Below are 12,239 nucleotides of genomic sequence, written 5' to 3'. Positions count from 1 at the left end.
TTTTTTTTTCCTCAGAGATTTCATTCATTTCTCTTTATTGCTTTTTCTTTGTGTGTGACTGGGTTATTTCAGAGAGCTAGTCTTTGAGCTCTGAGATTCTTTCCTCAGCTTGGTCAATTCTGCTACTAATACTTGTGCATGTATTCTGAAATTCTTGAAGTGAGTTTTATAGCTCTATCAGCTCAGTTTGTCTCTTTCTTTAAATGGCCATTGTGTATTTCATCTCCCATATCATTTTATTATATTCCTTAGAATTGCTGGATTTGATTTTGACCTTCTCTTGAATATCAAAGATTTTTGTTCTTATCCATATTCTGAATTTTGTTTCTGTCATTTCTGCCATTTCAGCCTAATTAAGAAACATTACTGGGGAAATAGTGCAGTTATTTGGAGGTAGGAAGACACTCTGCATTTTTGAGTTGCCAGAGTTATTGCAGTGAGTCTTCTCATCTGTATGAGCAATATTTGATATTGCTGTCCTTTGGATTTTTTTTGCTTTTATTTTCTTTCATGTCCTTGGGAGTTTGATTATGGCATAAGGTGGGTTCAGTCAACTAGCTTTATTTCTGATAGATTTTTAGGGGGTGGCAAGTCTCAGCTCGGCACTCCTGGGCTGTGTGATGTAACTCTGGGGGGTTATGAAGCCCTAGCTTTGTTCTCTTATCTCGAGGTTGGGCACCCGCTGTCCTGGAGGGGCCGTGGTGTTCCCAGACCACTGGCCACAACACTCTGAAGGGTGGTGCCCATCAAAGTGCTTCATGGGGTGAACACTGCAGGATCTGTGCTTGTTCGCATATGCTAGCAGCAGCAACACCAGCAGCAGCAGTGTGTCAGGGTGCCTGCTCATTGGCTGGGCTGGGAGGTTGGTGGTCCAGGGGCTTCTGGCCTCAGTGCACGTGTTGGCAGCGGCAGTGGTAGTGGTGCAGTGTGGTGGAGTTGGAAAGGGTGGGTGGGACCCCTGGGGTCTGTGTGTGCATTTGAACTGTGGCAGTGTCTGTACAAGGGCAGGGTGTTCGTGGGCATGGGGCTGGTGACCTCGGTGTTTGCATTCACACCATGACAGCTGATGTACTTGTGTGTGTTTGCACAAGCAATGGTGGCTTGGCAGCAGGTGTGGGTGCACTCATGCTGGTAACAATGGCACAGTAGAGTGCACATGCACCCACAGTGGGCAGGGAAGGGGAGGCAAGGTCCATCCATGTGATGGCAAAGCAATGGAGGGGTGGTCATGGGCAAGTGCATGCCAGCACAGTGGCATGGGTTAGGCTTTGTGGGTAGACTGCTGTGTGTATTGGTAGTGGCCACTCTGCTGGAGCTCACTGAAGGTCAGGCACAGTCTGTCAGCATAGGAGCTATGATGCAAGTCCCTGGGATGCACCGTGGTTGGGCATTTAAGGCTGCACTGCAAGCAGGCATGTCTAAGCTGTGATCCTGGGAGAGGTCAACAGACAGAAGTGCACTCAAGTCAGACTGGGCCGGTCTCATGAGCAAGATCATCCCGTAACGTTCAGTCCCAGCAGTTCTCCTAAGGCTAGAGTCATTTAAAGGAGAATTGTGAGCTTTGGAGAATGGGTGTCCTTGGCCATGTTCCCCTCCAGATGTTCTTGCATCAAACCATATGGGCTCCACATAGGTTGAAGTTCTGCTCCCATCTCCTCTATAAGCAGCCACTTCTATTAGAAAGATAAGCAATCACAATGGTTTTAGTTAGTATGAGGTGAGTACATGTGGAAAGAATTGGTAAAATTGAAGATTTTTTTTTTTCTTTTTCTGAGACAGAGTCTCGATCTGTTGTCCAGACCAAAGTGCAGTGGCACATCTTGGCTCTCGGTAACCTCTGTCTTCTAGGTTCAACTGATTCTCCCGCCTCAGCTTCTAGAGTAGCTGGGACTACTAGCAAGTGTCACAATGCCTGGTTAATTTAATATTTTTAGTAGAGACAGAGTTTCGCCATAGTGGCCAGGCTGGTCTTGAACTCCAGGCCTCAACAGATCCGCCTGTCTCAGCCTCCCTAAGTGCTGCGATTACAGGCATGAACCACCTTTCCTAGCCTCCAAAAATATATTTTGAAGGTAGAAATGGCAGATATTCCCTGGAAATCTGTTCTTGAACACTGTATGTTATTTTCCTAAAATTTAGTTCATAGTTATAAACATAGTTAAAGAAAGAGCTATGGTAGTAGGAAGTATTGGTAAATCTTTGGAAAGGCAAGAGAGAAAAAGTGCTAATGGGATCAAACTTATGCTTCAAATGCAAAAGTTTTTCATTAACTTTAATAATTTTAATAGCTGCTGAACACATTTAAGATTTTTACATTAGAGTTATTTATTGAAGAGAAACTTCCCTAAGGAAAGGAGTTCCTGTCCTACTTCAAGGGAAATAATATTAAAAGAGGGCAAGAAGTAGAAGTTAGTAGAGATAGGGATAGAGATAGAGGCAGAGAGAGGAGAACAATTCTATGAGATTGCACTAATACATTAAAATTTGATAAATTGAAAATACATAATAATAATTACACTAAAAATCATTCTTGCTACGCTATCCTTCTGATGATTCACTATATTCTTGTAAAAGATATAAACTCAAATATTTGCATATGAATTTTTAGGAGATGATTATGTTATTGAGGCTGCAGGCAATATGCTTTTATGATGAATATGATACTAAGCTATTAACATATGAGAAATAGAATTCATTTGAAATAACTACAATTAAAACCTTGTTCAAATCTTTCTCTTAACCTACATTGTAGAGGTATCGACACTTATGCTATTTTTGGTTAGTCTTTCTAATAAAAGGTGACACTTTGGCCAAATGTCATCTCTTCAAATATATATATATATATATTTATTAACTGGGAGGATTGAATCCTACAGGTGTCTCTTTAGCACATATGGTATTGAAGAAAAAAATTGCAAACACACCTGCAAGTTTGTCTCCGATACCTCATCTAAAACAAATCTCTTTTTAAAAATGTATTATTTCTGTGTGTGTGTGTGTGTGTGTGTGTGTGTGTGTGTCTGTGTGTGTGTAAAGTTCATTCTGCTGAATGTGTATTGATCTTTTCAAGAGAAATATGAAGTGCCTTAGTGTACTTTCTCTTGCTATAACATGATACTAGAGTATGGGTAATTTATAATAAAATAAATTTATTTCTCATAGTCCTAGAGCCTGGAAAGTCCAAAGTTAAAGATTCTGCATCAGTGGAGGCCATCTTGCTGGGTTATAACATGGTGATGGGTATCATATGGTCAGAGGGTTAGAAGAGAGAAAGCCAAAATGACTTTTTAGGAGACCCACTCTGGAGATAGTTAACTCACTCCCTCAATAACCCATTAATTCATTATTTCATAATTAATGAATAGATTAGTACATTCATGAGGATAGAGCTTTTATAAACTAATACTTCTTACAGATCTAATACGAATTTTGGAGGGGAAACTCAAATTACAGCAGTTAGTAGGAAAAGAAAAAGACAAAGGGCTAATTATAATCATATGATCACACAAATTTAAAAATGGCTGGCTAAGGAGACCATCAGTCTATTTCCATTGTCTTTTATGTTGGTATTATAACCTTATAAAGCATATTACATTAGATAAATTATTAGAAGAATAGTAATTATGTGATTTCATCATGGTAGTTTTCTAAAGAAAGCAATATTTAAATAATCTTATTGATGAATTATAAAATATCTTAGCAATTGCACAGCCAACTTATTTTAAAATGATACAAAACAATTTGTTTATCATCTGATTCTGACTTGCTAAATGACCAAGAAAAATTTGAGGTTTTCAAGATTTACTTTTATTACTACGTCTTGAAGTATGCGATAAACAGTGTTTCTTGTATTCCAATTCCAGAATTTTTGAATAAATATCTTAAGTGGGTCACAGAAACACATAGGTTAACAATATCTAGACAATTTTGTTGCAGGTGGTTCTTGGGATACAATTTAGAAAAAAACATTTCATTTTTGGATGCATTCACAATAGACAAAAATCATATGTGTACTATTTTTCTTAATGTTCTGTTGACATGAATGACACATTTTCTAATATCCTTAGAGGACAAAAAATATGTATACATGTTTTCTTTTTTTGCTTTGCATAAATATCAACAATTTAAATTAGGAAAAGCATTTTATACCACAGAAAGTCATTGCTGTTTATACTTGTAAGCAACAAATGATCACTTCAAGAATGTAATGGACTATGACTAAGTTGTACTTTCTGAGTACAAAACTAGTACTGGTAACTCTATCTTGAAAGGAATGTCAAATCAATTTATTAATATGCTTTTTACTTTTATACTTTTAAATTTGATTTCAAGAGAAAACTTAAAGACATCTTACACTGATTTTATATTACAGTGATATTATATGGTAATTTCAGGTAATAATTTATTAAATTTTTTGAAGTAGATTTCAGATAATCAAATAACTACATAATTCATAATATTTAAATTAAGAAAATACCCTTAAGTTGATATTTGTAATGAATGAAACTGTATGACTTACTAAATCTACTAAATGATTGAGCCATCAATATAGAACTGTTGGAAAAATATGTGAATTCATCAACTGTTCTTCTTTCATGACCTTAGTAATTAATCATTTGAACTTTATTCATAGCATATATGAAATACAGGAAAAGAATGAATTACACAATGGAGATAATTTATATTTTGCCACGTACCACGCACAAGTGACTATTTCTCCCCACTTACACAATTAAAATTTTATTTTAGTTTTAATTAACACTAATATAGTGACTTGAAAAAAGTGAGTATTTAGTGTCAATACTGATTTATATTTTATTAAGAACTTTATTGAAATCTTCCAAAGGTTAGTTTTAAGTTAAATTCCAAAAATAAAGTCAAATGCATATATATGTTTTTGATATTGAGATACCACTACTAAAGTTAGTTCTGTGTGCACACAAGCACACACATCTCTTAGAATCATGGTACAATTAAGCTATTGGAAGTCTTGATATTGTAGATTCACTTCTAACCAAGATGATCCATTGCAGGATTCTCTAGATGATATGTCTACTAAAATTGGCTAAAATCAATAGAACAGAAAGATGAATTGTCCACTTCTTATTTATACTCAATTGCTGAAAGTCATACATTGAAAATATTTCTTATTGTTAATAGAACATTTACAAATAGTGTATTGAATATTTTTCATGTAATTTTTTAGGGAAATGGAATCTGGATCCAGAATGTTGTCTCAATCCTTGCTCTGACACACAGCTGCATAAATTCTGAATCTACCTTTCCTTCTTGTGTCTAAATTTTCTCATATAAAATGAGCATTATATTAGAATATGTTTCAGGGGAGTGTTTTGTTATTTGTTATGAAGATTCAATGTAGAACCTTCTGTGTAGAAAATATATAGAACAGGTCCTGGCATATCATTAGCTCTATCTATCTATCTATCTATCTATCTATCTATCTATCTATCTATCTATCTATCTGTCTGTCTGTCTTTCTATCTATCTATCTATCTATACTATGTATGTATATATGGATACACACACATAGAGACTATATATATATATAAAGTAATATGTGCATTATGTGTATGTGTGTGTATGTGTGTGTGTATATATGCTCTTTGTATCTTTATTCTTTTACATTATTTGTTTTGTTTATATTGCTTCCCCTGTCATTGTCCCATGCATCAGGGAAACATAAATGAGTAAGATATAGTTTCTCTCTAAGAATCTCAGACAAATAGAAGTTCCTAGTCTATTCCATAATTACAATTGACCCTTGAGAGACACAAGTTTGAACTGTGTGGGACTGTTTATATGTGAATTTTTTTTCTGCCCATGTCATCCCTAAGATAGTGAGACCAACTCCTCTTCTTTCTTCTTCTCTTCAGTCGTCTCAATGAGAAGACAGTAAGACTTAAGAACTTTGTAATAATCTATTTCCAATTAATTAATAGTAAATGTATTTTCTCTTCCTCATGATTTTCTTGATAACGTATTTTCTTTACCTTATTGTAAGAATACACGATGTAATACATATACAAGTATGTATTGTGTTAATTGACTATTTATGTTATTGGTAAGACTTCAAGTCAACAATAGGCTATTAATAGTTAAGATTGGGTGGACTCAAAAGGCTTATGTACATTTTTGACTGTTCAGGGAAGGAGAAGGGAAGTACCTCTAACCCTCACAGTTTTCAAGGGTCAGCTAGAAAAATACTCCATTAATTGGAGATGATGGAGGTGAAAAGAGGCAAAATGGAATAAAGTCTCAAAATTAGTCTCCTATAGGTTTTAGGAGTCATTTGTCGACTTTCTATTTCTATCCAAGCTTCCAAATACCACTCATATTTGAGGATTGTTCTCCATTATGTGTTGTATTATTGGAACACAGTTCTTCATTTTCCATATATAGACTAAATCACAAAGCATTCCCTTTACAATGACCCAAGATAAGGTATATTCAAGTAGCCTAGGCTTGAACTACAGAGTAGAGAGCCTTGAACTTTACATTTGAAATGGGTTATATGAAAATACAGAACTAGTTACCACTTTGGTTTTTTTTAGTAACTGAAAATGGGATATCAGCAGTGGTGTCTAGAGGAAGCTGCATTCTACTCTAGAGATGGGAATGTTTTGATCAATCTGGGGATACTTAAAGATTGAGTTTTGGGACAACAAGTATCTGAATTGTAAGTTTGATTCCATTAGTCTTACAAATTTGCAAATTATAGGATCTGTCATAACTGTTTAGTAGATAACTGTATACTATCTTGCTTCACATACTCAGAGTCAAGTTTCAGTTCTTGTAACCAAGAATTATGTGTGACACAAAATATAATCTCCAGTTGCAGATGTGAATTCCATTCCTCATGTATTAGCCTATAGTGTAGATAATTCTTCTCTAGGAAAATGCATTTAGGAGTAGGTTTCAATCCAATAATTTTTCTGAAGTACAGATTCTGAGAAAAAAAAAATCTTATGTTAGAAAATATGAATTTCTCCTATTATTGTATGTTTTTTGTTAATTTCTAAAGATGTGGGGAAATTGGAGAGGAGCTAGAAAGTGGAACTAATGAAGATTATAAACAATTTCATTTGCTAATTTTAAAGTTTATCAAGGGTTGTCTAAGGTCACTAACATATCAGGACTTGACTGTTCCGTGGATGCTCCTCAATAACTCCTAAAATTTTAGTTATCTAGCAGTATTGAAAATTAACTTCCGGAGCTATTCTGTTTTGATTCAGGGGTAATTTTGTCCCAAGTTTAGCTTCAAATATATTTTTACTTTAGCTCTCTTTCCCCATTTCTTGCTTCTTTCTAATCTTCACATTCTCCTTATCTTCCTTAAGTAGGAAATTTAATTTTGATCAAAATATGACACAGTTTCCAAATTGCCATGTGCTGCTGCTTTTAAAGTGGCTCCTCAACTAGAAATTAAAAATAATAAAGTTCTATCTCTCATATCTATGCAAAGTTTCTAGGATATTTTACATTAGCCAAGTTATGGGAATGTGAAAACAAATATGCATATAAAATCCCATCTCATAAGTAAAGCACTGGAAACCAGAGCCAGTAGCTTACCAGAGTAAAAGTGAATGAAACACAATGTGTTAAGCTTTGAGATGAAAATCTATTATTCAACTCTAGCTTTGATAAACTTTTATCAGAAGAATAAGTAACTATAATTTCAATTTTAAAAAGGTGCTCATTTTCAAAAGAATTAAATTATTTTAATATTTTTAATACATTTTTGTGAAAGGTATTTTAACATCTTAAATATAACTTATTGTTAAATAAAGTTAATATGGAGATTATTAAACACTGTTTGAAAAAAGAGAAATATATATTCCATGATTTTCAATGATGTTTGAGAGAATGTATTCTTAGCTGATTAGTGATAAATCCCATACCAAAAATGTCTAATAATAACTGCATGTAGTTATCTCTAATCCATTGTGATTGGTGAATACAAGAAAAAAAAATGACCATTCTTAAGAGCAACAGAGTGAGAACGAGGAGAAAATAATGACTAATGTTTTAATACATGCCAGACACTATACCAACACTTACCAAAATTATCTTTTTTTAGTATGGGAGAGGAAAAGTTACTGCTTTGCTGCCGATAGCAAAGAAAAAGATGAACAAATATTAATATAGATCTACATTCCCAAGCCAAATTCCTTCATTTTAAAATTCCTCACTACTCTCAATGAATAGATTGTTTAAGCTATTAAGCATCAATCATTGTCTTATACCATATGAAAATATTAATCAGATCCTATAGCTCATCATTTAAGAATAGTTTTAGAATTTAAAAAATCCAAATGTATTTTATTAAAACAGAAACATTTTTGGTTTCTTTTCATAAATTTAATGTCTAAGAAAGGGAAGAGCAAAAAGGGACATGAGATGTGAACACATTCTTTAGCTTTGTATTCTTCATTAAATATCCCAATACAATTGTTAGTCCAATGCCTTTATAATGTGTTGTGCTTAGTTACATTATACTTTCATTCATTATGATTTTTATTTCTCATTCAAGATGTCGACCATATTATGTGCATGCTAAATTTTACAACTCAGATTTCTCTTAACCAAGTCAGAAATTAGGCTTGCTGCATTTAGTAACATCTGGGATTTGTTGCTAGAGAATGCCATTGATGTGCAGGACTCTGGGAACATTTGCATATTTTACTTTAATATTTTATTTCCTTTTGAAGAAAATGTTAGAATTATAAAATTGGAGAAAATAAAATTCTTTGTCCAATATAAATTTCTGTTGTTATGTGCATTAATTTATAACAGAGATAAAGAAGTTTTACTGGTACAACACAGTTGTTACATAAATAAACTTATAGGATGCCAGCAAGTTAATCTCTAATCGTCATTTTTGACAGTGAAGTATTTCCTACTTATATGAAAGCCAGTCATTCAGAAAATTAATGAAATTAATAATAAAATAAAGTAACTTAAATAATAATTGTCTTAATCGCTGAGAAATTTGGATATAGGATGAAGATTTTCTTTTCTCTCTCCTTTGAATGGGTGTCCTTATTATGGTTTTATGATGCTAATGTTTTCTAATATAAGGCCTAGGATAAAACTGATCTCCAATATATGTTCTGAAAAGAAAAGGAAGATTACCTTGATAATTATATTCAAGCACACATATCCCTGTATCTGTAGTGATAAGTGCCAGGGCCATAGATGCTCCTGAAGAAGACAGGGAATGGCCCTAAATCGCTTTTCCACACTATATATAAATAAATAATCGTGTATCTCTGGAGGAGATAGTTTTCCAAGTCTCTGACATTTCTGCAAGTCTATCTATTAACAGTCTTGGAAGTTAGAAAAATTGTTTCTATGTGGATCAGTTAGCAAATTTATGTATATTCTCTATGTGGAGAAATACCAAGACTGGTCTCCTTTCTTTCCCTATGGGCAAAGTGTGAACAGATTTGTCAGCCATTCCTAATAATTTCAGATGTTCCGTATGCTGAGTGTTCTTCAACTATGGCAAAAATCACCATGTGTTCACCATCTGCCTAGGTACACATGAAGCTCATGTTCTCTTCTGTGCCATGAGCAGCATTCTGTCTAAATATATGTGGGCTCATTATGTTTTCCTTACAACTAATTATATACACACACACACACATAATGTATATGTTCTATAGGCACAGATATGCATATATATCTATATGTATTTTATTTGTCATCAAAAATAAAAACATCTTATAAAGGTTCACAAAGAAGAACCTCAAAATACCAACAATTTAAAGCAACAGCTTGCATTGTCATGGATTCAATTCTCAGACTATAGTTTAACAAAACAAACATTATGCTACACTGGAGAGTGACAACTCCAAACCTTATGCACTTGAAATTATAAGAGAAAAAAAAACTACATAAAAGGCACACAAACAACAAAAGTTCTAAGCAGCGATTACTTAGATAACAATTAGAAGTGGATCTGAAATGTATTTTTTTTTGTTGTTTAACTTGGAGACAAATCAGGGGGAAAAAAAAGGTGGTCCAGTAAAACTCTCTTAAAAATATGCTGTTGACATGTGTTTTAAAACACATTGATATGTGTTTTAATAAGCACATTACTAGGATCTAAACATGAAAGAGTCCTTACTTGTAGGATATTTTTAGCACAATGTATCTGTTTGCTATAGGACTCCCATGGTGAACAAACCTATAATCTATAGATTTATGCATTGTTTTTGGGCAATGTCATAACATAATGCAAATATCAGTGTATAAAATAGTAGAAATTTCTTACATGAAATATTGCCCTTTTCTCCCAGTTTTTGAGGTATAATTAACACATAAAAGTTATATATATTTAATGTGTACATAAATATTTGAAATCTGTATACATTGTAAAATGATTGTCACAATGAAATTAATTAACACCTCCTCATCTCACAGTTATCTATGTGTGGTGTGTGTTGGGGGGGTGGGAACACACAGGTCTATACTATTATCAGATTTATAGAATATCAGACTGTGATATTAGCTCTAATATTTTCAGATGTTATAATCCCTATGCTACACATTAGATATCCAGAACTTATTACACTTATAACCTTTTGTTCATACTCTTTGGCTAATATTTTCACATACCCCACCCATCTCATTCCCAACGGCTCCTGGCAACCATCTTTCTATACTCTGCTTCTATAAGTTTGACTTTTATAGACTCCACATATAACAGAGATTATGCAGTATTTGTCTTTCTGTGACTGGCTTATTTCACTTAGCATAATGTCCTCCAGGTTATCTATGTTGTCACACATGGCTTGATTTCCTTCTCTTGTATGGCTGAATAATATTCTGTTTTGTATATATGCCACATTTTAAAATCCATTTATTTGGTGACAGATACTTAGGTTGTTATCATATCTTGGTTATTGTTAGTATGGCTGCTATAAAGACATACTGCACCTTTTTAAACTTTGATTTGACTAACATCTCCCCATTTCTCCTGATTTACTGCCCCTAGGGACCTCCATTTTACTCTCTGCTTCTGTGTTTTTGACTTTTTTAGATTCCACATTTAAGTGAGATGGGACAGTGTTTTCCTTTTTGTATCAGGCTGACTTTAGTAAGTGAATACTGCAATGTATACAAGGGTATATAAAACAAGTTCCCTGGGTACTGGTAACCAACTAGTCTGAGTACAGTGAAACAAACACCCACGCAGGATGAATTACATGAATGGGACTTATTACTTACAGAAAGGCAGCCAGGGATAACAGAAGCCTAGGATTCATTTTGAGTTGCTCTCCCAAGGCTCAGGAGAGCTGCACAGGAGTTGATGGAGTGTTGACTGCACATGCCTTACTTGCGCTGCAGCTGAGGGACCCTAAAATGCTGCGCTGAAAAGGATGTATACCCAGGGACATTTTAAATTGTTGGATTAAAATGTTGAAGGACCTCCTTTTCCTGAGTGGTGTTGGCAGAGGAACAAGAATAGAAACCAGGCTATTTCTGACGTTCCTTCTCTATCTCAGAATGTTGCATACCCAGCATATTCTACAGTTATTTGTGAGAACTACAAATTTGAAGATGGAAGAACTGAGTTGGTCTAAAGCCATCATGAGAACTGTCTTCCAGGGTGCAAATATCTCTTTCAATATACTGATTTTATTTACTTTGGTCTTATATGCAGAAGTAGAATTTCTGGCTCATATGGCAGTTCTATTTATAATTTCTTTTTTTTTTTTAATTTTATCTGCTTTATTAAGGTATAATTATAAAAAGTAAAAGTAAGCATTTTAAGTGTACAGTTTGATGAATTTTGATAAATTTATATACTTAAGTTTCAATCACTACAATCGTGATGTAGACTACTCCAGCATCCCCAGAAGTTCTCTAGTGCCTCTTTGCAGTCAATCTCTTTCTATTTACTTCCAGTTCCTGACAACCATTGATCTGCTTTCTATTATTAAAGCTTTGTTTTTTTTCTAGGATTTCATAGAAATGAAGTCATACAGTATGTAGTGTTTTTTGACTGGCTTTATTCACTTAGTATAATCCTTTGAGTTTCATCCACGTTGTTGTGCTGCATTAGCAGTTCTTCCCTTTTTTTTTTTTTTTTTTTTTTTTTTTTTGAGACAGAGTCTTACTCTGTTGCCTAAGCTGGAGTGTAATGGTGCAGTCTTGGCTCACTGTAGCCTCTGCCTCCTGGGCTCAAGTCATCCTCCTACGTCAGCCTCCCA

Source organism: Macaca nemestrina, chromosome 1, assembly GCF_043159975.1.
Source record: "Macaca nemestrina isolate mMacNem1 chromosome 1, mMacNem.hap1, whole genome shotgun sequence".
Taxonomy (NCBI): Eukaryota; Metazoa; Chordata; class Mammalia; order Primates; family Cercopithecidae; genus Macaca; species Macaca nemestrina.
The sequence above is the reverse complement of the archived record's forward strand: the minus strand, read 5'-3'. Positions refer to the sequence as shown.